The following is a 26,599-nucleotide window of genomic DNA, read 5'->3' as shown; positions in this document are numbered from 1 at the left end:
CAGAGGATATTAAGCCATTGTTCCCGTTGACCCAACCCATGTTGAAGAGGGGGACTGAGGTTGCTGCCGGTGGCCTTAGGGCTGTGTGCATGGCCCTGTCCTGGCCCACAGTTTCGTGGACCATCTCGATGAAGACATAAAAGGTGCTCTCATCACATTTCCTGGCAATGCAGAACTAGTGGGGGTAACTGTGCTTGGCACGGCAAAATCTGGATTATGAAGATTTCAGCAGTTTGGATCAATGGGCCAAAACTAACAAGATGAGATTTAATGGGGATAAATGTAAAATCCTATGCTTGGGTTAACAAAAAAATAAACGTTGCAAGTTCAGAAGGAAATTTGTTAGTAGTTCTTGTGAATGAGACCTGCATACTCAAAAGAAGCCCCTGAGGCAATGTGGCTGCTGAAAAGGTGACTGCCACCTGAGCGTGTGGGGGTATATGTGGTGGGTCCTAGACAGGGGAGGTCATCCTTCTGCTACACAGGCTGGGGCACAGCCAAAACCCTGCATCCTTCACTGTTCCAAGCCTGACATCAGAGAGCCACCTGCCACTTTATTCTCATTTCCACCATTGGATGCTTCTTTCCTTTCCTCTTCCACCAACCATGACATCCTTACGGTCAGGGGTAGGACAGCGTGGCTCATTGTAGGCACTTGATAAGCACTCCTCAAATGAGTGGATGATGGAGCCCCGACAACCTGGACCAAGCCGGAAGTGAGTTCCCAGGAGGTCGAAGGTCACCTGGGTGGGGTGAGAAACAATTCAAGGAGAAAAGCTTCCAAAAAGGAACACAGGATTTGGAGTTAGGAGCCCGGGCTTTGAAAGCAGCATTGCTCCCAACAGCAAGCTACTGATACTCTCTCCACTTCCATCATGGCCTCAAGCGATCTGCCCACCTTGGCCTCCTTGTCTGCAAAATGGAACAAGCATCTGTGTCCAGTCAGTTCAGGAAGATTATAGCTCATGTTAATTTTGATCATCAGGTTTGAATGACTCAATAACATTTCTCTGTGGATCCAGCAATCTTAATTATTTTACCTAATTATATTATGTTCTGTTTCAGAGTTTCTAAATTAATGGAAATCAGGTTATGCCTACTCTTTACCTCTAATTCTTGGTGATAGCCAAACATCTCAATGCTCACAAGACCTGGAACAGACACGCCAGGCTGGTCCTTTGGGATCCAGCTGCTGTAGGGTTCTTACCTTTACAATCTTGACATGCCCAGGGATTGGACTTTCAAAATCTTTGAGTGTAGAGTGCTATTCCTTTTTTCTTCTTCTCCTGCAGAAGAAGCCTAGACTGTTTACCCGCTCCCCGCCCACCATCTTTTTTTTTTTTTTAAGAAGTTAAACTTTTATTTTGACTGCCCAAACATCAGTCAATATACTGGGCAAACCAGCGGAAGCCCTTGCCAAAGAAAGCCCTGTTGTACACACTGAACATGAACGATTCCTTGGAAAAGGCATTTGGCTCTTTCAGGGTCACAAGTTCCCTTTCCTGTGGTCTGTCCATAAAGACCAAATGACAGACAGAGTTTTTCTTCACTGATTGTGCCTGTTCTGTCCAATTTTTGTTAAACAAGATAAGGACTGGCACATGGGATATTCTTTCATCAGTCATTAAAGCATTGAGCTCCACTTTGGATTCCAGGATCTGAGGACAATCTGCACAGTACCCCAGAAAGGCAATCCCATTTATTGCTGGGAGATCACTGTTCCAAATCCAACATGTTTGCTCATGCCCCAGAAGATCAAAAGTTGTAAAAGCCATGCTAGCAGTTGTCAGCTCTGCTGATGTCAGAGGTCATGTTGGAGCCTGTTGGCCCAATCTGCCATCTTTGAGCATATGAGGAAGAATGGTTTCATCCACATTGTCCCAACCCAAGAGAACAAGTTTTCTAGATTTCTTGTAGAGTCCTAGGAACTGGAGCACACTGTAGAAGCCATTGTAGATCCACTCACAGATGAAAGACGTTATTAATGTTGACCATAGCCTGAGGGGCTCCTCTGGAGGCAGTGCATGGCCTGGACCCTCCCTCGGAGCACACAGACCAGCAGCACCCAGACCAGCAGTGACTCACCAGGTGGACATCACACCTGCTCCCTGAAGCCTGCCCTTAGGAATGGGGAGTTCTAAACTGCCTGGTGTTTCTATTTAGTGATTAAACAAATGTCGATGGAACCATGTCTCAGAAATTATAGTTTTGTGTTTCCAGCTCTCCGCTTCCCTTCTATTCACAGATCTTTATCAGAATCTTTATTAATATCTTAATAATTATCCTTACTAAACATTAATAATTAATAAAGATAATTAAGACAATGTGCTTGCTCATGCCCCCCAAGATCAAAAGTTATAAAAGTCATATCAACAATTGTCAGCTCTTCTGATGTCAGAGATCATGTTGGAAAGTGTTGGCCTAATCTGCCATCTTTAATGATTATCATCTGCCATATTAATTATCTTTATTAATTAATCTTTATTGATGTGTTAACTCACTTCCTCATTCACTTCTTCACTTGGTTATGTATTCACAAATATGTGTTTAATACCAGACAGTGTAATTGACCCTGGAGGGAGAGTAGTGAATAAGATAAAGTTCTTGTCCTCTTAGAATTTAGTCAAGGAGCCCAACACTAAGCAGATCATTACAAAAACAGTAACTGGATGACTGCATTGCTCAGCACTCAGGAGGAGAAGGTATGGGGCCAACGCCTGGTCTGGAGAGGGAAGATGTAGAATGAAGCAGCTCTTAAGCTGTGCACACACAAGGAAGAGCCCAGTCAAGGAGGGCAGGAGGTAGAGAGAAAAAGAAGAGCAGAAGTAAACGTCCAGCTTCTCAGATTCTAGAAGGTCTTTGTACTGATGACCAAGAAGGAGAGAGAGGAAGCTAGGCCATACAGGGGTCTGTGTGCCCTGATAAGGATCTTGACTTTATTCCTAAATACAGTGGCACACCATAGAAGAAAAGGCCTGTAGGCAGAACAATGACATGATAAGATTCTGCTTTTTATTTGTTTGAGACGGTCTCACTCTGTTGCCTAGGCTGGAGTGCATTTGTGCAGTCACAGCTCACTGCAGCCTCGACTGCTCTGGGCTCAGGTGATCCTCCCACCTCAGCCTCCCTAGTAGCTGGGACTACAGGCACGCACTGCAATATCCAGCTAATTTTTCTATTTTTTGTAGAGACCCAGTTTCACCATGTTGCCCAGACCAGTCTTGAGCTCCTGGCCTCAAGCAATTTGCCCACCTCGGCCTCCCAAAGGCATGAACTACTGCTCTCCACCAAAATTCAGTCTTTTAAAGTCCATCTGGCTGCCTGTGAAAACTATCTGGGAGGGTAGAGTGGGTGTGGTCAAGAGACTGCATATTGCTGCTGTTCAGGGAGAGCTGATGATGGCTTGAGCCAAGAGAGTATTGGTGGGAAGGAGTAAGTAGTTAAGAAATGTTAAGTAGGCAGAATTGACAGAACCTGATGAATGATGGAATGTGTGGGATCATGGAAAGGAAGGCATACAATTCTTACCTGAGATGCTGGGGAACAGTGATGCCTTTGATCAGAATAGAGAACCCTGGAAAAGGACCAAGAACTTGCCCTTTGAGCAGTGGCCAGAGACACAAAGATGTGGGTCATAGTAGGCATGGTCCTGAGAGTCTGGGAGGGGCTGAATATTGGGTTTCACAGAATTCAGTCTGGAGGTGACCTGTGGAGGGCCCTTGTAGAACTGGGCATGGCATTTTTGAAGGGGGGTGTTCATGGATGTTTGCAGCTGACTAGTGGCTGGCAGCTATAAGCTGAAGACCAGGAGCCGGCAGTGGGTAGAACATGGAGAGGAATCAGCTGTGGCCCTGACGGTATCTAAATAGCTGTCACAACTCAAGGCAATGTCAGTGCTCCACTGAATTCTAAGCTGGAGCTTAGTGGGTGAGCCTCCGGCCTCTAGGCTCACTCCCAGGCCCTATTCCATATGTTTCCTATAGTCTGTCTCCATGCAGTGGGTGTTCCCCACTACCAGGGGCTCACACATGGACTTCTGCCCTCCTTGAAGTCTAGAGCATTGCCTCAAGACCACCAGCATCAGGACCACCTGGAGCGCTTGTTAAAAAGGGCAATGCCTGGCCCCACTGCTATTGAACAAGAATCCCCAGCTATAGGGCCTGAAGGTCTATATTTTTAACACATTCTGCTATGAGTTATATTCACACTTTACTTAGAGAGCCACTAGCCACATGTGGCTGTTTAAATTAAGTTTAATTTAAATAGAATTAAAATTTAATTCCTTGCTCAAACTAGCCACAGTTCAAGTATTCAATAGCCACGTGTGGCTAGATGGACATTTCCATCATCACAGAAAGTTCTGTTGGACAGCACTGGGGCCAGCAGGGAAATTCCAGCCCATTGGATCCTTCTATGAGAATTTGGGGTATCTGTCTTAGCTGATGCATCATCCACAGGAATGTTCTTTCCTACAGGGAGTGACCACACCTCTTCAGCTTGCCTAATGCCTGCAGCGTAAAAAGCCCCATCCCCTGCCTTGGAGAATCAGGTGCTACCAGAGGGGTCATCTCTGCCCACTTTGCTGAAAGGGTAATGGTGCAGTCAAAAATTCTCTAAGCATGACTGTAGACTCAGGGAATTAAGCTACATGCACTTCAGCAATCTAACTAGACCAAACTCCTTCAGATTTAAGTTAGAATCTCTCAACCTTAACATTTAAGATCTTTTTAATTGAGATAAATTTTGTTTCCTGAGTAAGAGCTAAATTCCCTTGAGCTTCTCCCCTCATTTCATTCTTTGAAGATGTACAGACGTTGAAAAAGGTCAGAACACCATTTTTAGAGCTTTTTGTTCCTCAACCCGAGTTAACTTGAAAGTGCCTAAACTGGTTAAGATCAACCTTTTTAAAACAGGCCCCTCTGGGTCGTGATTTGAGAGTGTGATGTCCTTGAGTGAACTCTTTGAAGCTGGTAGAATGAGAAAGGGCATTTGAGATGGAGGTGGAGTTCCGCATTTCATTACATCCCTTGCTCTCCTTCCCTTCTGACGCTGCAGACTCAGTGTTTTCTGATGAAAATCCTGCTGTGGCCTTAAGCTCCTTTTCCCAACTCTGTATCCCAAGAGGACAGTAATGGCTGTCCTGGCTCTTCCCAGGAGGTCTCTGGCAGTGGAGGGGCCGATGCCATCTTAGTGGTTGTCATTGCACCTTCCCTCTCCTGGTGCAGCCAGGATGGTTTCATGCAGATATTGTGCAGGCTGGGGTCATTATGGTCCGTCTCTTCTGGGTTTTTTCTAGTTGTTGTATCCTCAAAAGAAAGAGCACAATGCTTTCATTGATTGCTTATGACAATAAAACTAACTCTCTGGAAAGCTTGAAAGTTTTGTTAGAGGCGTTTGAACCAGAGCAACTCCATCTTGAATAGGAGCTGGGTAAAATGAGGCTGAAACCTACTGGGCTGCCTTCCTAGACAGTTAAGGCATTCTAAGTCACAGGATGAGATAGGATGTTGGCATAAAATACAGGTCATAAAGACCTTGCTGATAAAACAGCTTGCAGTAAAGAAGCTGGCTAAAACCCACCAAAACTAAAATGGTCACGAGAGTGACCCCTAGTCATCCTCACTGCTACCCTCCAGCCAGCACCATGACAGTTTACAAATGCCGTGGCAACATCAGGAAGTTACCTATATGGTCTAAAAAGGGGAAGCATGAATAATCCACCCTTTGTTTAGCATATCATCAAGAAATAACCGTAAAAATGGACAACCAGCAGTTCTCAGGGCTGCTGTGTCTACGGAGTAGCCATTCTTATTCCTTTATTTTCTTAATAAACTTGCTTTTGCTTTGAACTGTGGACTCACCCTGAATTCTTTCTTGTGCAAGATCCAAGAACCCCCCTTGGGGTCTGGATCGGGAACCTTTCCTGTAACTCTTTGACATAATTTTGCTGAGTTCATAAACACAGATTCTGCTACATTCTTAGAGTATCATGCCCTAGGAAGCCAAAATCCTAGATTACTGTTTTCAGAAGTGTTTACTTCAAACTCGTTATCTTGAGTGGAGTTGAGCCCTGTCTGTGATTGGCCATGTTTCATAACATGCATGGGAAAACTTCAACTGATAGTCACAGCTCTGTTTTCTTGAGGCCTTCTTACTGGTTTCTTACTTATATTGTTTTCATAATTCATTAGTGATGATAAAGAGCTGCAATGTAACTGTATTTACCATTAGCTCATTTGTTGCATGCTGACAGTATGTGGCATGCCTTTATTCCTCATCATAGGTAACGTCATCATTAAAAAGCTGGGCTTCATCAGGGACTTACAGAGAGATTTGTACACCCACATTCATAGCAGCAGCGTTCACAATGGCCAAAAGGTGGGAACAACCCAAGTGTTCATTGACAGATGAATCAGTACACAAAATGTGGCATGCATAAAATGAAATTTTATTCAGCCTTCAAAAGGAATGACATTCTGACACATGCTATCACATGGACTTTGAAGACATTATGCTAAGTGAAATAAGCCAGACACTAAAGGACAAATATTATGCGATTCTATTTACATGAGGTGTACTTCCAATAGGCAAAATTCGAATAGGCAAAATCATAGAAACAGAAAGTAGAATGGTGGTTACTAGGGACTGGAGGGTTAGGGAATGAGGAGTTTGGTGGGCAAAGTTTCTGTTTGGGATGATGAAAGAATTATGGAGATGGATGTCAGTGATGGTTGTACAAAATTGTGAATATGCTTAACGCCACTGAATTATACAATTGCAAATGGTTAAAATTATAAATTTTATGTTATGTATATTTCGCCCCAGTTAAAAAACAAAGCTGGGCTCCTGGTTTGTTTTTATTATCTAACAAAAGGTCTCCCTCCCTGTCCTCCTCCATGAAGGTACATAGTGTAGAGGAAGACGGTGATAGTTTCTTCTAAATCCACCCCCCTACCCCCCGCCTCTCTTTTTTGTAACTCTAGGAAAATCACAATCCTCCAGCTCCATGTAGGCTAGGGGTCCCCAACACCCTCTCTGACGTGCTCTCCCCAACCCTTAGGAACTGGGCCACACAGCAAGGCATGAGTATCTGATGAGGGAGTGAAGCTTCATCTGTATTTACGGCTGCTTCCCATCACTCAAATTACTGCCTGAGCTCCGCCCCCTGTCAGATCAGTGGTGGCATTAGATTCTCATAGGAGCATGAACCCTCTTGTGAACTGCCATGCCAGGGATCTAGGCTGCATGCTCCTTATGAGAATCTAATGCCTGATGATCTGTCAATGTCTCCCATCACCCCCAGATGGGACCGTCTAGTTGCGGAAAAAGCAGTTCAGGGTTCCCACTGATTCTACGTGATGGTGAGTTGTATAATTATTTCATTATATATTACAATGTAATAATAGAAATAAAGTGCACAATAAATGCAATGTGCTTGAATCATCCTGAAACCATCCCCGCCCCCACCCCTGGTCCATGGAAAAATTGTCTTCCATGAAACTGGTCTCAGGTGCCAAGAAGTTTGGGGACCACTGATTGAGGTGACTGTTCTGAGCTAATGAATAAGGGTGTAACTGTGATTCAACTGCAAAACCCAAACTGACTTTCCTGGACTCTTTCTAGAGCTGCTTCCATATCCCTATCAGAGGAGATGATTGACAGTGTTAGGATTTGGATTTGGGTATCAGGCTGCTTGGAGACAAGCTGCCTCAGCTCCTCCATTCTAAAATGGAGAGTAAGACCTTCCTCCCAGGTTGTTAGGAGAACACAGTGATATGGTTTGGATCTGTGTCCCATCAAATCTCCTGTTCAGTTGTAATCCCCAGTGTTGGAGGTGGAGTCTGGTGGGAGGTGATTGGATCATGGAAGAGGTTTCTTCTGCGTGGTTTAGCACCATCCCCCTACCACTGTTCTCGTGGTGGACTTCTCATGAAATCTGGTTGTTTAGAAGCGTATGGCACCTCCCACCCCTCTCTCTCCCTCCTGCTCTGGCCATGTGAGATGCTTGCTCCCACTTTGCCATCCACCATGATTGAAAGCTCCCTGAGGCCTCCTCAGAAGCCGAGCAGAAGCTGTCCTGCTTCTTGTACAGCTTGCAGAACCATAAGCCAATTAAACCTCTTTTCTTCTTAAATTACCCAGGCTCAGGCATTTCTTTGTAACAGTGCGAGAACGGACTAATACATAAAGGATATGGTATTCAGTGTGCTTGACACTGCACTGCCATTCACAGCATGTGTGCTGCTCTGCTGCCATTGCTCTCCCATTATCTCCCTCCTCATCCTGGCCGCTTCTGTCTGTAGGAAAGGGAATCACATGCTCAGGTCTCATCATCTTCCCACCTGCAACCAGCTTCCTGTGACTGCCCCTATTCCTGCTTTCCTCACCCATCTTTCTCTTCCTCCTTCATTCTGATGGTCAGACCAGGTCAATCCCAGTACCCTGCCTCATCCCACCCTGCACCTGCTGCTCTTGTCACCTGAGGGTTTGGATACCCCCATTTCCATTCTCCCCGGCATCAGCAATGGGAGGGCCCCCAAGTCACCTGTGTGCTGTGGATGGAGGTGGGCCAGGAGGTGCAGTGCAATTCTGTAGGCCTGTGGAGCCCAGGGACCACCTGTTTGGCTGGCCTGGCTACAGATTAGGTGAAGTGCATGCAACAGTTAATTGCCATGTACCCATCGCCTGTGTGCAACAATTACCACGCAATTGTCGGACTCCCCCACCCCCAGGCATCACATCATTTCACCTGCAGATTCTGACATATGTATTGCTAAAAAAAGGATTATTTTTATCACACCTAAAAGATAAAAATTTTATAATGCTATCAAACGTCCAGCCAGTATTCATGTTTCCCAGATTTTATATCTCTCCATTTTTTTCTTGGCAGTTGGATTGCTTGTGGCAGTTGGATTGCTTGAACTTGGATATAAACACAGTCCCCACGTTGTATTTGTCTGCTACATTTTTAATGTGTCTTTTAATGTATAGTTTCCCTATCCTTCCTTTTAATTCTTGCAATTAAAATCTTGCAGTCCTTACAAATGAAACCAGATTTTTATACTCAGTAGAATTTTCCACACTCTCAATTTGCTGATTTCATCCTCTTGGTGCTGTCTAGCCTGTTCCTCTGGGCCTTGTGTTTTCTGTTTACTGGTAATTCAGTGTACAGGCTTGTGCAGATTGAGGTACTGGTTTTAGGCAGGATGACATTGCAGGTGGTCCTCGTTCTTCTCTTGTGCCATGTCAATAGTTCTGTGACCTCTGATTGTCTTGTTTTGTGATGACAGGTTGATCACTGAGTTTGGGGTCACTGTGATGCTTCCATTAGAAAGGTCTGCCTGAGCCTTCACCCACCAGGTTCAGTGGCCATTAACGATCAGTGCCTAGATCTCTTCTTTCCTTGGGTCCTGCAAAATGGCTGTATTCTATCATTCTTTCTTCTTTTATTAGCTGAAATGCTCCTATAGAGAAGAACTTCCCCTCATCAATTATTGGTTTCTCTGAGATATGAGATAAAAGGCAAGATAAATTTTTTTTAGAGACCACCTCAACTTATCACTCTGCCTTTGCCAATGGGTAGCCACTGTATTCCCCCAATTTAGCATCTCACATTTGGTGATATGCTGCACAGCCCCCTGTTGAGGGTCCACATTTGTAACAGATTCTGTGGGGATAACGAGGTGCACCACAGCCTGTCCTGGAGTAGCTTCTTATATTCTGTAAACACTTCTTGATCCAAAAGCCTTGTATTTTCACATTGAACCGTAAATTACCCATATAGATATTACACAAATCTTTTTATTTAGAGTGCTGGATAAAAGGCTGACTTCGAAACTGCTCTACAGAGACCTAATTTTCTTGTTGTTTTTAAAGATAAAGACATCCTCACATCTGGCATGGAGGCAGATGCTGGGGTGAGAACAGGGAAGCAGGAACTGGTTCCAGTGTTGCTAGTAGGAAAAGCAGGGGTCTGGATTACGTCTAGACATAGCCTGTCCCTTGGAGGACTGTTTCCATTCCAATGGCAATGGCAAGTTAAAAAAAAAAAAAAAAAACACATTTCATTCACAAGCAGGCTTAGTCCCACTGAAGGAAAATCGCCATAATTGGCAAAGACCAAAGCCAGAGAAGACACAGAGGCTAACCCTACTTCTTCAGGGACCCGTGAGAAAAACAAAATGAGGGTGTTTGTCTAAAAATGTTATGAAATACTCACTTCTTTCTTCTCAGTATGCTGGTGGATTTCACTGTGGGATGAGGTAGATTCAACATAAGTGGAGAACAACGCTTTCTTTATTTTCTTTTATGATTTTCTTCCTTATGAAAAACATGTGGTCAGATAGAAGATGATACAAAACCAAGCCCCCAGCAGGAGGGTTATCTGGGGAGATGATTTATTTAGAGAGAGTTATTTTCACAGCCCTTCTAAGGCCACTTCTTCAGTTTCAACTGACCTAGAGGATTTTGTTGGTCAGTTTCATGGTTTTCTTTGAAAATGTGACAGGCTCCAGTGGAGAAGCCTCTTGTGCTATGTCCACAGCCGGCCAGCACCCATTAAGCAAATATCAGCATCACAGAAGTTCCTTGGGACTTGTGGGAAATGGTTTTTACACGTGGTTTTCATAAAATGAAAACAATTATTCATTAATATTTTCACTAAAGTTTTGATGGTATTGTACATTCATATCAACAAAATATATAGAATGTTAGGTTGGTTAAATGAAAAAATAAAAAATGACATTAAAAACTTACTAAAAATACTAGCCCTACAATTTAATAAATATGTTTAAAATTCATTTAAATTTTGGAGCAAATTCATTATCTTACCAAATAGGGTAATGATTATGACTTGATAACATCACTTCTTATATTCTGTAAGTACTTCCTGATCCAAAAGCCCTGTATTTTTATATTGGACCATAAATTACCTGTATAGATATTACATAAATGTCTTTTTATCTAGAAAATTATTTAAGACAGCTGCTTTTTCCAAAGTAATTTTACATGTAGGAACTGAAATCACTGATGTAGATGGAAATATGTTATTCAATCAATTGGTTTTTACCCTATCACATTATAGAAAAGCTTCAAGGTTACTGAAGGACACATAAATTAATTAATAAACATTTTCCAGATGTGTAAAATACACCCCCCGCCCCCCGCCCACCAACAAACTAACATGTCTGCATTTTACTGTTTTCAGAGCAGCAGTTCTAGTTCATATTGAATAGAAATGATGAAGACCATTTGAGGAAGTATGATGCATGCCTGTTACTGCTTTACTTAAACAAAAAAACAGCAAAGAGGATCTAGTGTGATATAGGGAAGAAGCATTGAGCCAAGGGAAAGGAAACGTGAAATCTCTGGTATTTGTAAGCTCTGTGACTTTAGGCAAATTAATTAACCTCTCTGGTCCTGAGTTCTCTTATCTATAATCTGAAGTTAAGCCTCCTCAGCTTGGAGACTGGATCAGATGATTTTCAGGGGCTCCATTTCCACTCTAAGATCTTCGGCCTCAGTAATTTTCTGTATTCAAGTATGTTCTCGCTTTAACCAGTGGAATGCTTAAACTGATCCTACTGGCAGAAATCATACAACACTAGATGAGGAATCATGCAGGGCATGTGGCATTCAAGCATCAAAACAAATTAAACAATTCCTACGAGAGCCAAGGTTTCTTATCTCATTGTATTTCAGTGAACCAGGAAACCCTGAGTGAGTGGCTCCTTCCACGTGGTGCTGAGCGCTGTTCCTCTGAAACCTGAGAATCCCAGGATGCATCTCAGTACCCAGAGCAGTCCATTTTGTTGGGAGATTTAAATGTCTGAGATTCCTCATCTGGGGAAAGTGTGTGCTCTGGGGACATCCCTCGCCAACATGATGAAGCCAGCATGGAGTACCCCACCTGTGGGATGGAGGCAGGGTGGGAAGTGCCCTTGGCCTGAGGAATGGGTGGCATTTGATAAAAGCTAGATGGCCTTCATGATACACTTATATATAATGGCAACCTTGACTTCCTTAAAGGCTTTTAAAACAATTTTTAAAGCAGTTATGATAGAAGAAAGGCACTGGGAAGCCTCTGGGACTCTAGTTATGCCCTATTTTTTAAGCCAAGTGATGAGGACATGGGTGTTTATTTCAGTGTTCATTTTTCCACATTCTTTCTTATGTGTTCACTGTAGGTCACAAAAATAAAACATTATTTTTTGGTAGCAAAACCTGACAAATATTTTTGTCCAAAAAGGGTAATCGTACTGCTCTTTTTGAACACATTTGTTTTCTTCTTCCCCTCTGGCCTCCTTGGCTAGGAATCCTGACTGATTTGCAGATTTGCAGAGGACATTGTCATTGGAATGAGTTTAAGGAAAGTGACCACTGTTTGTTGCCAAAGACAAAACTTGGCTAAATATTTTGATGAATCGGCATCTTTTTTTTCCTATAATCATTGACATGGAATTCCTATAAGTGGAAATAGTGAAAACCAACACAAATACTATATAAAAAGTAGGATTTCTCAGAATGTATTTGTAATTAAATTTCTGTACTGATATGAATATACATAAATATATGTACATACTCTACATATACTGTATATTATATGATATTAGAAAATACAGGTCATTATGCTTAGGATGCAATGATTCGTTTTATTAGGTTGAGCCAATAACAAATATATTATGTTTAGAAAAATATGTTAGTTCAATCTATACTATTGATGACTTTTCAAAAATTCTACTGCCGTACAAACATGGCTTATGCCCTAAAAATAATCTATAGGTTTTGATTTAGAAATAGAATTCCTTCCAACATTAAAATGTTGGGTATTAAAAATACTATCCTGGGAGGCTGAGGCAGGAGAATGACGTGAACCCAGGAGGCGGAGCTTGCAGTGAGCAGAGATCACGCCACTGCACTCCAGCCTGGGCGACACAGCGAGACTCCATCTCAAAAAAAAAAAAAAAAAAAATACTATCCATCCATCCTTATTAAGAGAGAAAACGCCTTTTAATCTGTGGGGTGTTTTTGCCGTTTTCATTTTTTACATTTGGATGTTGAAGTGCTTGATGCCATACTGCATATTCTGTTCATCTATTCATGTTTGTTCATTTGCTTATTCATTTAACAAACTGTGTTCCAGATATTGTATTGGGGTTTGAGACACAGAGATGAATAACACACGGTTCCTGCCCTTCACAAGGCCTAAATCCACCACCGTTTTATACAGTCGCAAAGGATAGGCTTGTCTGAATTGATTTATAACAAATACTCACTATAGGGTATCACTGAACTAGATTGCCAATTAATAGGAAAATTAGATAATATACTGCTCTTCCTATCCCAATCTTTGCCATGTCTTTACTCCCAAAAAATTCAATAATTTTTGCTTTTTTCTAAGTATACTCTTAATTGCTAAGTGTTTTCTCAATTTTTCAAAATGAGAACCAGATGAAATGCAGCCCATTCGTTGTTTCAATCTCCTGTCCTCAGATGAAGCTTTCTTGGTTCCCATATAGAATTTTTAAACATACCAGTGTGTGTGTGTGTGTGTGTGTGTGTGTGTGTGTGCACAGTCGTCCCTTGGTATCTGAAGGAGATTAGCTCCAGAACCCCTCACGGGTACCAAAATTCAAATATGCTCATGTCCCTAATATAAAAAGGCATAGTATTTGCATATAACCTACTGTATACTTTAAATCCTCCTGTATACTTTAAATCATCTCTAGATGACTTGTAATACCTAATACAATGTGAATACTATGTAAATAGTTGTAATCCTGTATATTTTTAAATTTGTATCATTTTTATTGCTGCATTATTATTTTTTATTTTCTCCCCCAAGTATTTTCAATCTACAATTTGTTGAAACTGAGAGTAGGGAACCCCAGGATGCGGAGGGCCAATTGTATGGACATAAATATAAAGCTCAATATATATGTCACATCATACAAGTATATTTTTTGGTGTAATCTATGGGTGGTCTGTTTCTGTCACAGTGTTTTGGGGTGGACATGATAGAGACACATATCATTACGGTGGCACTGCCACGGCACACCCCTTCTGTCTTAAGATTGATGGTCTCTGGTTTTCGGTGGCAACGTTTCTGTTAAGTGCCATGGCTGTCATCACTCACCCTCTGTCCACTTTTCATGCTACCTTCTTCACAGCCTGACAAGTTATCTGAACAATTAACTGGACTCAAGGAAAGTTTCCACCCCTATATGTTCAGAATGAGGGACCTGCTTGCCAGTAAATATTTATTTTACTTCCTATTTTTGTTTTTACTCTTTTCCCCAGTAGTCCAATTTTTCTAAATAAGAAGCAGATGAAAAGCAACCCATTGGTTCCTCCAATCTCCTGTCCTCAGATGAAGGTTTCTGGGTTCCCATATAGAATTTTTAAGTGTTTGGGGCTGGCTCAACAGCTTTCCCTTTGGACCCTGTTGTAAACACCGACTGCTTTTGATTTATGAGAATCCCAGCCAGGAACAGAGAGCAGCTTTTAAATTGCTAATTTGTATCCATGTTTGCCTGTGAGTATGGATGGTCTAGCAGGCAGCTTGGAGCGCTGGCTCCTGGTCATTTGTCCTGTTGTCCCAGGACAGATCTGAAGAACCAAGTGAAGACTACTTGGCACCAGCCATGGGTAGGTAGGTAATGTGTATGGTAATGTGTATGGAAGAAATGCTGGGGCCCTTGTAGGCAGGTGGGACCCAGGTGTCACTTGAGGTGGTGGCTGACCTTGCAGGCAGTACTGTCACCTCTGGGAGATCATCCCAGCTTTGCACATCCACAAATCATTCTTGACGGAACTCAAGAGGTCTGACTCACAATGACCAAACTCCCATGTGACAGACACCTAAACCAGACTCATCACTGTCATATATGCGTCATTTCCCTATCACCATCCATGAGCTGACTCGATTTCCCTCAGTTTTCTTTAAAGAAAGAATTTCAGTGTTAGATGTTTGGCCCACCAAACCATACTGAGCACTTTGGAACTTTTTTAAGGAGTGATCATCAGTTGGGTTGATTGCCCCGGTTTAGTTCTCGGAAGACTTTATTCCCTCATGGGTGGAGAAGAGGTACTTTCTCTCTCTAACCCATGCATGGATGATGAATGATAGCTCAAAGCCTTTGTAGTAGAGAACAAGGGAAATCAGGACATCAAATTCCCACCTAAGTATCAAATATTAGAATTGCATTTTCCCATAGTAAAATATTTTGCTATCTCAGACCAGATCAGGTGCCTGAGACCTTTTCAGTGAACAAAGAAATGAGTGGCCTTTATTTTTGTTAGTAGGAAAGCATGTGATCATTCTTTTCAGTAAACAAACTTTGCAAAAATCTTGAAAAGAGACTTTTTTAAGCCACAAGGGCTATAGCTCATATTGTAAACTTATTATAACTTTGCAGAGCTTGACTTTCCTCTCAAAGCTCCTTGAAGCTTTTTTAAGAAGGGTTTTTCTTCTGTATCACATGTTCTTGGATATCTAAGAAGGTTACTTATTTCACTAGATAAATTGAGAGCACTGAGCTGGGAATCTGATAATCCCAGGTGAAAGCTGCACTCTGCCATGTGAATTTAGAAACTGAGCTGTGTAAGCCTCGGTTTGACATCTGTTAGATGCAGACCACCAAGATCCTACTGTTGTTTTAGGAATCAAATACAATAATCCATAAAACCATTTACTACAGAGTCTAAGGCATAGCAAATATCCCACAAAGGTTAGCTGGTGCTGCTGTTATAAATTCAACCATTATTTTTGACCTCCTGGTATATAACAAGCATTGAACAACACACTGGGGACACGGTAGGGAACAGGGGGGAAACAGCCCTTGACCTCAGAGAGCTTGCAGGCTAGTGGGGCTGTGAGATGCCAAAGAGATGATCTTACAAATAATGGATTATGCTGTTACGTGCACTGGAAGTGCTTACGGGCGTGGGCAATGAGAGGAAGAAAGGTGTCTTGGTGTGGCAGCCAGGGAAGGCCCACAGGCTAGAAGTACCGTCACCTGTGGGAGTCAGCCAGGTGCAGACAGGAGGAAGAGTTTCAGGCCAAGCAAGCAGTGAATGTAAAGGCCCAGGTGGGTGAGGAGCTTGTGGCATGGAGGCTCTGGCCGAATGCCAGGGCACGGGCTGAGAGAGTAATCCAAAAAGGAGACCAAGGGGCTACCAAAGACCAGACCAGATCTGGCCAGGTTTCAGACGCCACCCTGCACCAGGGGAAGCCACTGAAGGTTAGTAAGTAGGGTATGGATGGAATGAAATGGGTGTTTTAAGAATGGCTTCCTGAATGGAACAAAAAGTATCAAGAGCAGAGGTCGGAGGCCACTGGGAGACCATTACACTGGTGGGGCATGTGGGGCACGGAGGCAGTGGGGGTGAGTGAGGTGGAGGAATTTGAGAAATAATTAGGGAAAAATCCTGAATCCGGAGACATTTAGATGCAGGTGAAAGTGATAGCCTAGAAAACTGTGAGATGACTCAGACTCTAATGAGGACAAAGACAGATTGCAAATAAAAGTGTTTTTGTAAGATACAAGAGTGCAGAAAGCAATCTGAATAAACTTATGCTTACATTATTTTAAATGTGTGCCTGAATTGGCCAATTAAATATTGTCAGTAGACAGTGGATTGTTCCCCACTGTGTCCCCAGCATATTGTTCTATGCTTGATATATAGCAGGAGGTGAAAATTGAATATAAATATAGGGACACAGATATCAGATGGCCAAAAAATCCTTTTGGTATCTTCTCATTGTGAAAATTGAGAGGCCAATTCTATTTGAGGTTGCCAAATAGAGTAGGCACCTATCTTACTAGCTATTTCCAGGCATGATGCCTGTAAGGACACCACCGTTGTCCAGAAATCCATGACCTCTGGTTAGGAACTCAACCTGCTTCTAAGTGCCTGGAGTCATTTGTGCTGCTGAGCCTTTCCCGAGCCCTTGGCAAGGCTGACTCTTTTTATAATTCTAACCTCTGCTTTTATATATTCTTATCTTTATCTTTGTTCTTACCTCTATAAAAGGAGGATGGTTATATTTCCTTGCCCATCTCCACGGTTGCTGGATAGAAGTGATTTCATGAAGCGATTGTAGTATTTTATCTGCGATGTGAGTTTTTATGCGGTTGTGTGACAGGTCATATTTCCCCATTTTCCTTTATTGTTGCGGACAGAGTTTTATTTAAAGAGTCAATAAAATGTTTTTCTTTTAAATACAGCATAGAAATGCATGACCACTTTTGTGCACCTGAGAAAGTTGGTGAAAAGAATAGATTATCACATGCTTGAGAAGTTCCTCTTTGTTCTAAGTTGTATTGAGTCAGAACGAGTTACTTTGCTAAACTCAGTGCAGCTCCTGCATTCTCTCAGCAGTGAAGAGGCCATCTCAATACAAATGGAACATTTTGATCACAGAACAGAAGACAATGTGCACGTTCCAGGGCTACTTAGGTGTTTTGGTGAGGATTGGGCACACCTGGTGTCTGGGCTTTAGGACATCATTGCCTGACTTCATTCCTTCCCGGTACTGTCTTTGGAGGGTAACTGTGTGTGTCATTGTGTTTTGCAGAGCACATTTAGGGTTAGGTGGTTGCTGTCAAGTGAAAGGGAATCCAGGCTGGCAGTACACATACAGGTGGTGTCAGTGTTCAGGGAGGAAGGGGCTGAGAGTGGGCACTGCAGGCCTTGCGCAGGATGCAGAAGTGGGCTGGGAAGCCCCCACGTGGCCGGTGGGTGGGCCGCTGCTAAGAGTGGATGGGCAAAATATGAAAAGCTGCAAAACCACAGAAGTCCCTCCATCATCATCATCATCATCATCATCATCATCATTATTATTCCCACCCCAAAGCTGCAGGAAAAGTATTTCTTAGGAATAAATATGCAAAATAGTACTTAAAGAACCAGCCTTTGCAATGTTGGTGTTAATATAGAAGAGATTTCTGGATAAACCTACTATCTCCCCATCCTCTAGGGCTCCTATCTCATCTGTCTCCATTCTTTTGAAGCCCTCCAGAGTGATTCAGGGAAAATTTTCCCCAGTTCCTCTGCTTTTTAGTTGGTATAGTCTCTGCTTCTCTGCACTGGGCTATTGTCCAGATAAATGAAGTAGACTCCTGGATTTGTAGACTTTCTAAGTGGAAGTAGATGGAAGTGAGGATGTCTGCTGGAACGTAAGCTCCTGAAGGCCCCAGGGCTGAATCCCCAGCTCCCAGACCAGGGCCTGACACAGTGAGGGCTCAAGGTGGCAGAACCTCTACCAATGCAGAGGGAATGAAGGGACCTCAGAGATCACTGTGTCCACGTCACCCATTTTACAGATGGAGACTGGAAGAGCAGGGAGGTTTAGACACTTGCCCAAGATCCCGTAGTTGCTGGTAGAGTTGGAAACTAAACCAAAGGGTCCAGGTCATAAACCCAGAGTTGTTTCCTAATACATTGGCCTTCTACTGTTACAGAGCCATAGGACTCTGCATTCATGTTTACCCATTCATTCACAAACTAAGCATTCATTCATACAATGTGATTGGTAGACCTTAGACCAATGGCTTTCGTTCTGCTTGGACATTAGAATCACCTGGAGCAAAAACCAAAGTTGCCAGATAGGGGGGTGATTTGATTTACTTTTACCTGGACATCAGTATTTTTCTTAAGTGTCCCAGGTGATCTGCAGAAGCAGCAGGGTTGAGCACCACCGTGGCAGACTTGGCTGGTCCTAAGTACCAGCTGTGGTGGGCGAGTGAAGATATTCCTTTGGCTGGGTGGTAAGTGCCCTGACACCCACCTCCTCCCCTGCACCGTTCCTGATGCGGAAGGCCCTTGGACAGCCTGCACTAGCTGGATTTGGCTCCGGTAGAGGTGAAGGAAGGGTAACACCATAATGACCAGGCGTGTGCCTTGGCTGTCTGCTGCCTCTGTGCAGACATATCTGAGACTAGTTGCAGTGGACCAGTTAGCTTTGCCATCCTCCCTTCAGAGTGTCATTCAGTTGTCCTGGAGACAACCCTCATGGAGCCAGGTGCTTTGCTGGGGATTCAAAGAAAGGTAAGATGAAGTCCCCATCAGGAGGGACCCTCCATGGGCAGGAGGAAGTGTGTTTTGATATTAGTATAAAGCGACGTTGTACTGACTATTTTGTTTAATGCTAGGATTTAAAAATCAGTTTTCCTGGAAACCTTTGCTGTTTGCTTTTTACAAAATTTAATAGTATAGCCATGATGATATCATCAATGTTTAAACTGCCCTATTGGACCCTCCTAGTCCCCCTGCCATGAAGGGGCTGCGTTCTAAGGGTAAGTGTGTGAGGTGGAGCCGTGGGGAGGAAGCTGGGACTGAATGCGAATGAGAGCTGGACTCAAGACACCATCTGAGATTGCCATACACCTGAGGCTTCTTTTTGAGGTAAAAAAAGGAGCAGTGTCTTACTTGCCAAAGTAAGTCAAAACCTGAGTCTGTTCAGTTCTCAGGCCTCACAAACTTTCATTAAGTGTAGCAAAACGAAGACAGGAAGAAACCTATACTTATCACCACTTGACATCAGCCTGAGTGCCAGCCGGCCAGTGACACCAACGGGAGCTGGGACTGCTAGTGTGGAACCCACAGAGGGTGGCATTGCAGGACAAGCCAGCAGATGGGCTCACGACAGGAATGCCCCAAAGCTGTCTGAGCTGACCCCACTTCTGGTGCAGGAAAGCCATGCTCCAAGGGTGGCCCCTGTCGAAATGCCACTGGGGGCTGGTGACCAGGGCAAACTATGGCCAGAACATGAGACTTCTGTGGTTTGTAAAGGGGGACTGATGTCAGGGAAGAGAGATGGTGCCTTAATGGTTTTAATTATGGTTTACATCAAGAGAGATGATGTTTTAATGGTTCTAATGACAGTTTCAGGCTGTCAGTACACTCTTAAGTCCTACTGTCTTGAAGCAATTTCTGAACAGGTGAAGAAACCCCTGCAAAACAGAGGGGCCTCCCCAGGGATGGCGACTGTTGCACAGTTCAGAGGAGGCCTGGGAGCATGTGAGCAGAGCGGTCAGTGGCCTTTGTCCCCACCACGGTGGTGACTTCATGGATGCTCTGGATCCTAGGGAAGGAAGGAAGGACAGCAGTTCAGGAGGGCCAAGGAAAGGGCCTCCCGCCTGGACCGGGTGTGGAATTGACACTGAGTAACACACCTGTGCAGGTGGACTCTGTGAGCAAGGCGAGAGGAGAGGGTGGGGGATGAGGAGAGCATCCGCAGGGGAAGAGGCCAAGACTGCATCCTGAGAAGGAAGTTTTGTCAGTTGCTCTTGCTGGGGTGAAGCTGACCAGACCGCAGGTTCTCCCTGGAGCCAGTGACAATGCGGACAGCTGACACAGAGGGAGCACGTGACTTGCGCTTGGCATTTTCACCTGCATTATCTTGTTTATTCCTCACATCAACCCTATGAGGTATGTGCCATTATTGTCCTTGTCTTCCAGCCAAGGAAACTGAGGCACAGCCCTATCAAATGACTCCCACCACATCACGCAGCTGATAGGTGCCAGAGCTGGCTGCAGACCCAGGCAGGCTGCCTGCAGACCCCAAGCTACAAACCTGTTCTAATGGCTGAGAGATGAACATACCTCCGGAGCCTCCCAAGGGAAGGGAAGGGAAGGGAAGGGATGAGCTGGGAAGATGAATAGTGCTGCCCAGGAGGGGCCTGGGGAAGGGTAGCGGAGGGGCCATAGGGCCTTGGAGGATGGCCACTGAATGGCTCTGACTGAACATAGCACTGGGCTGGGTGAGCAGGCAGAGACATAGCGCCCTGGAAGTCTAGCCTTCAGCGTCCTGTGCTGTAATTGCTCAACTCCAGGTACAGGATGGGGCATGGCAGGCCTCCCAGTGAAGAGAAACGGGGAGGGCTTAGGGCTCACCTCACTCATCCTTGAGGCTTCTCTCATGGAGCTTGTGCCAGCTCAGGCCAGGCAAGAACTGCATCTCATTCCCTGCTTATCCCAGGCTCTGCCCTGGTCCCTACAAGCCCTCTAGGAGGAAGAGTGAGACGGTATGAGGAGAAGAGCAGAAGCCCTCCCCCCACCCAACCCACAAAGATCTGCTCATACAAAGTGAGTCCAGGAGCTGTCAGAGGAGCAGAGTTTTCTCTGGGGGGTGGGTGTCCCCCCTCTTAGCCCAAGCTCTGCCATACAAGAAGGAGATGTCTTGTTCTAATCTTCAAGTGGGATGATTCGTGGACACTGCCATTAGCTAGTTTTCTTAACATGAAGAGATGGCTGCTTAGTGGCTATTTCTATGTGGGCTGAGCTCATTCAGTAGAGCAGCTTTCCCCTCTGGAGAACAAGAGAATGATAAGCGAGCATAAATCATGCTAAAAGGAACGACTCCTCATCATGAGTCATTAGGACACATGCCACATTGGCAAGCAGATGAAAAACCTTTGATGAAGACCAGTTGTAAAAGCACAAGCTAATGCTGGAGAAATGCATCATGGTGACTTGAAAGTGTAATGTATGCATGCTCACGCTTTTGGTCTTAAAAAAAAATTGTAGTAAATGTCAAGAGTGGTCAAAAACCATTTCCTGTGCTGGACCCTGCAGGGAGAGGTTCAGGGAAGGGTGGGTTTGGAAGGATACTTCAAATCAGTGAATGCTAAGCATAGTTTGGCACAGTGCTTCTGGAATGGCATCAGGAATGTGAACCACAGTCCTAAACAGGTATGTCCTGCTATGTGACAGTAGCTATAATAGAACGTCACTTCAAGGTTTTGAGAGCACATATCAGAGCATGGATGAAAAATCATCCAGATAAGTTCCAAAGAAGACCATGAAGTTGCAAGTGCCACCTTTGTCCCTTTCTACAAGCAGCAGGAGGCAGTATGCCAGGGCTAAGGCATCAGCTCTGCACCCAGGCAACCTGCTCAGTGTCCCTGTTCTACCACTTCATAGCTGTGTGTCTGTGGTGGTTAATTTAGGTGTCAACTTGACTGGGTTAACGGACACCGAGAAAGTGGGTAAAGCATTATGTATGGATGTATCCATGAGGGGGGTGTTTCTGGAAGAGATCAGCATTTGAATTGGTGAACTGAGTAAGAAAGATCCCTCCTCACCCAATGTGGGTGGGCACCATCCAGTCAGTTGAGGGCCTAGATAGAACAAAAATACAGGAAAAGCGAATTCACTCACTTTCTTTTCTGGAGCTGGGACCTCATCTTCTCCTGCCCTTGGTTGGACATCAGAACTCCAGGTCTCCAGCGTTTAGACTCTGGCCTCCCAGGTCCTCAGGCTTTTGGCCTTAGAGTTACATCATCAGCTCCCTTGGTGTTCAGGCCTTTGAACTTGGACTGAGCTACGCCACCAACTTCCTCAGTTTTCCAGCTTGCAGACAGCATATCATGGGCCTTCTTATTCATAACTGCATGAGCCAATTCCCATAATTAATCCTCTCCCATCCATCCATCCATCCATCCATTCCATCCATCTATCTGATCCATTCATCCAATCCATCCATGCCATCCATCAATCCAATCCATCCATCGAATCCATCCATCCCATCCATCCATCCATCTAATCCATCCATCTCATCCATCCCATCCATCCAGTCCATCCATCATCCATCCATCCCATCCATCCACCCATCCATCCTGTCCATCCATCCATCCCATCCATCCATCCATCATCCATCCGTCCCAATCATCCACCCATCCATCCTGTCCATCCATCTATCCTATCCATCCATCCAATCCATTCATCCCATCCATCTAATCTGTTCATCCCATCCATCATCCATCCCATCCATCCCATCCATCCAATCTATCCATCCCACCCAATCCATCCATCCATTTATCCATCCCGTCCATCCATCATCCATCCATCCCATCCATCCATCCATCCCATTCATCCATCCATCCATCCATCCATTCATTCTATCCATCCCATCATCCCATACATCTATCCTATCCATCCATCCATTCCATCCTATCCATCCCATCCATCCATCCCATCCATCCATCCATCCTATCTATCCTATCCATCCATTGCATCCATCCCATCCATCCATCCATCCATCCTATCCATCCCATCCATTCATCCATCTATCCTATCCATCCCATCAATTCATCTGTCAGTCCATCCCATTCATCCATCCAATCCATTCATCCCATCCATCCATCCAATCTATCCATCCATCCTATCCATCCATCCCATCCTATCCATCCATCCCATCCATCCTATCCATCCCATCCATCCATCCTTCCTATCCATCCCATCCATCCCATCATCCCATTCATTCATCTATCCATCCATCCATCCATCCTATCCATCCTGTCCATTCATCCATCCACCCATCCATCCCACCCATCTATCCTATCCATCCATCCATCCATCCATCCATCCTGTCCATCCCATCCATTCATCCCATCCATCGCATCCATCCCATCTGTCCATCCCATCCATCCGTCCATCTATCCTATTGGTTCTGTTTCTCTGGAGAATTTTGACCAAGACAGTGACCTTGGGCAAGTTCTTTAACTTCTTTAAGCCTGCTTCCTCATCTAAATAAAGAATAATAACACACTACCCACTTTCTGGACAGGTTTCTTTGATTGCAGGCAAGACAAATGCACACTGCTGACTTAAGCAGAGAGGAAATGTTTAGGAAGGAACTGGAGGAAAGCCCAATAAACCAGGTCTCAGAAAGGTCAGGGACCAGGCCACTTGGGGATCTTGGAAAAAGAACCAATGGACACGCTCAGCAGGGTCTGCCAAGGACTGTCCTTGTGTCATCTGGTCATGTCCCTACCCCTTGGCCAGAGGAGAACAAGCCACTTTAATGTTAGCCAGTGAGAGAGGCAGAGTTTCTATTCCCAGAAGAAGGAAGCAAGAATGTTATGGGGATTGATTAACATCATGTGTGTCAAGTTCTTAGCACCATGCCTAGTACATCATAAGAGCTGAAAAATCAGCAGTTGCATATTAACAATTATAAATTGGAATGGTTGATAGCAGATCAATAATGTAAACTATTCCAAATAAAAAGCTAATGATGCATACACATAAATGAGTGCAATTAAAATTAGAAACATGAATAAGATTGTTGGACTGTATCAGTGTCAATATCCTGGTTGTGAAATTACACTAGAGGCTTGCAAAATCTTTCCACTGGAGGAAACTGGGCAAGGTGGACAGAGATTTTCCCTGTATTATTTCTTAATAAATGCATGTGAATCTACAATGGTCTCAACAAAAATTTCAGTTAGCAATGTAAAGCTAATGATGGCTTCAGAATCCCAAGAAGTGTTTTGTCCCCATTGTGGTTCATTGTTTTAATTCCCCAAGCCACAAAAAAAAATCAGAAAAATGTTGTTTACATGTAAGAGTCTTGATGGATTAAAAATTATTTTTAAAGGCTTGAGAGAAACTTAAGATACAATAAACGAGCAGGGCCAGGTCAGAATATTCCCTTCCTAAAAATGTTCATTATTAGGCATATGGTAAACTTGACTATACACACACACACACACACACACACACACACACTCACACTCCTGCCCTCCCAATAAACATGTGAACAAAATGTCAGCCTGGTTTGTCCCCAGTGGTTTATCTTAGAGAGCACTGTTTGTTCTCAAATCTTATCTTTAAATGTTAGTTTATTTAAGTAAAGGTGGGCCCCAGTGAGTGTCAGCTCTGGAGGGATATTTGTTGGGTTTATTGAGTCCTTGAGTCCCTGTTTATATATTCTGGGATTATGCTGGGGGAAGAAACCTCATGCGAGGACTTTGAAGGGCCTCGCGGTCGGTATGCTCTGGCTTGCAGCTTTCTGTGGTAGTCCCGGATGGGTTGGAGTCTTGCTTTGGTGGAAGGGGAATCTAGCCATGCACTGGATTTTTGCTTACTCCTTTTTTTTCGCCTTTCTTTTTCTTCTAGCCAGTGTTTATCAGTGGCCTACTTACTGTGTATGAGTCCCTGTGCTAAGTAGTGAAGATACTAAGACCCAGTTCTCCCTTTAAGAAATGTACAGTTTGATAGAGGACCATGGTGTGTGCTCCAAGGTGCTGCACATGGTGTGTGCAGTCAGGGAAGTGGGTCTGTATGTCTTATGCATGTAACAAAGTGCTAGATGAACTCAAGAAAAGAAGAAAAGCAAATTCAGCCATGAATTCTAAATCAGAGTTCCTGCAATTTAAATTACATTGCAGGCAAGGGCTGCATGCTGGTGTCGGTTTTCTTTTTGTTTTTCTTTTTTTTGAGACGGAGTCTGGCAGGCTGGAGTGCAGTGGCGTGATCTAGGCTCACTGCAAGCTCCGCCTCCCGGGTTGACGCCATTCTCCTGCCTCAGCCTCCCAAGTAGCTGGGACTACAGGCACAGGTGCCCGCCACCACATGCAGCTAATTTTTTGTATTTTTAGTAGAGACGGGTTTCACCGTGTTAGCCAGGGTGGTCTTGATCTCCTGACCTCGTGATCCGCCCGCCTCGGCCTCCCAAAGTGCTGGGATTACAGGCATGAGCCACGGCGCCCGGCCTGGTGTCAGTTTTCTAAGGCACTTTGGCTAATTTGTAAGGCCTCTGCTTCCCCTCACAGACATAAATGCACTTCCCATCACCACCAACCCCCACCTAGACTGCCCTCTTTGTGGTCTAGACGTGGTGGAGAGTAGAGTGTTTACATTGGATTCTATTGGCCATTAGCTGTGTGGCTACATTTTAGGGTGGGAAATTGATCACAGAATAAAAAATATCTTCCAGAGTTAATTAGAAAGAGAGGATGAGAACATTTTAGCCTAGAGGAGGCAAGACTTAGGAGAAACATAAGCTGTGTGGCCTCAGGTAGAGTACTTAATTTCTCTGTGCCTCAGTTTCCTCCAACTGTAAAGTAAGGATAATAATTTTACTCTGTAGTTGGTTCTGGAAATGAAATAGGTAAATACTTGCGAAGGCCAAACACGGTGGCTCACACCTGTAATTCCAGCACTTCAGGAGGCCAAGCTGGGCGGATCACTTGAGGTCAGGAGTTCGAGACCAGCCTGACCAACATCGAGAAACCCCGTCTCTAGTAAAAATACAAAAATTAGCCAGGTACGACAGCGCCTGTCTGTAGTCCCAGCTACTCAGGAGGCTGAGGCAGGAGAATCACCTGAACCCGGGAGGCAGAGGTTGCAGTCAGCCAAGGTCCCACCACTGCACTCCAGCCTGGGTGACAGAGACCCTCTGTCTCAAAAATAAAAATAAATAAATAAATAAATACCTGTGAGGCTCCTAAAACAATACCTAGCTCATGGTATGCATTCGATAATTGTCAAGAATACTGAAATGTGTTTGCTTGTTGATGAACCTGTCACATGGCAGAGACATCTGTTTGGCCACCAAGGACGAGAACAGACCAGTGAGAAGCAAAGCAGCACGATCAGCTCTAAAACAAAAGTCACGTTGCCTTGAGGGGTGGTAAGGCCTGTGTTTGGGAGGGCCCCGCTGTGACTTAGTGGCAGTTGTGTGTCCTGGTTGAGAGTCAGAAGCCTAAGGAGAGACAAAAATGGTTGTTCGTTATGTGCCAGGCTCTGTATAAGCGCTCTCATATCAGGGGCGGGGTCCTTGCAAGTTTTGCTCATTTCCGGGTTCATT

General features: G+C 44.3%; 1 protein-coding gene and 1 pseudogene across 2 annotated transcripts in view; one reads left to right on the top strand and one right to left on the bottom strand.

Moving 5' to 3' along the window:
* ADAM12 (ADAM metallopeptidase domain 12) overlaps positions 1–26,599 on the top strand; it is a 377,221-nt gene that overhangs the window by 120,376 nt on the left and 230,246 nt on the right. The gene's annotated exons all lie outside the window — the stretch shown is intronic.
* LOC100457374 (GTP-binding protein SAR1a-like) lies at positions 1,380–8,391 on the bottom strand (annotated as a pseudogene).

Source organism: Pongo abelii, chromosome 8, assembly GCF_028885655.2.
Source record: "Pongo abelii isolate AG06213 chromosome 8, NHGRI_mPonAbe1-v2.0_pri, whole genome shotgun sequence".
Classification (NCBI taxonomy): domain Eukaryota; kingdom Metazoa; phylum Chordata; class Mammalia; order Primates; family Hominidae; genus Pongo; species Pongo abelii.
Note: the sequence above shows the minus strand (reverse complement) of the source record. Positions and strands in the feature narration are given on the sequence as shown.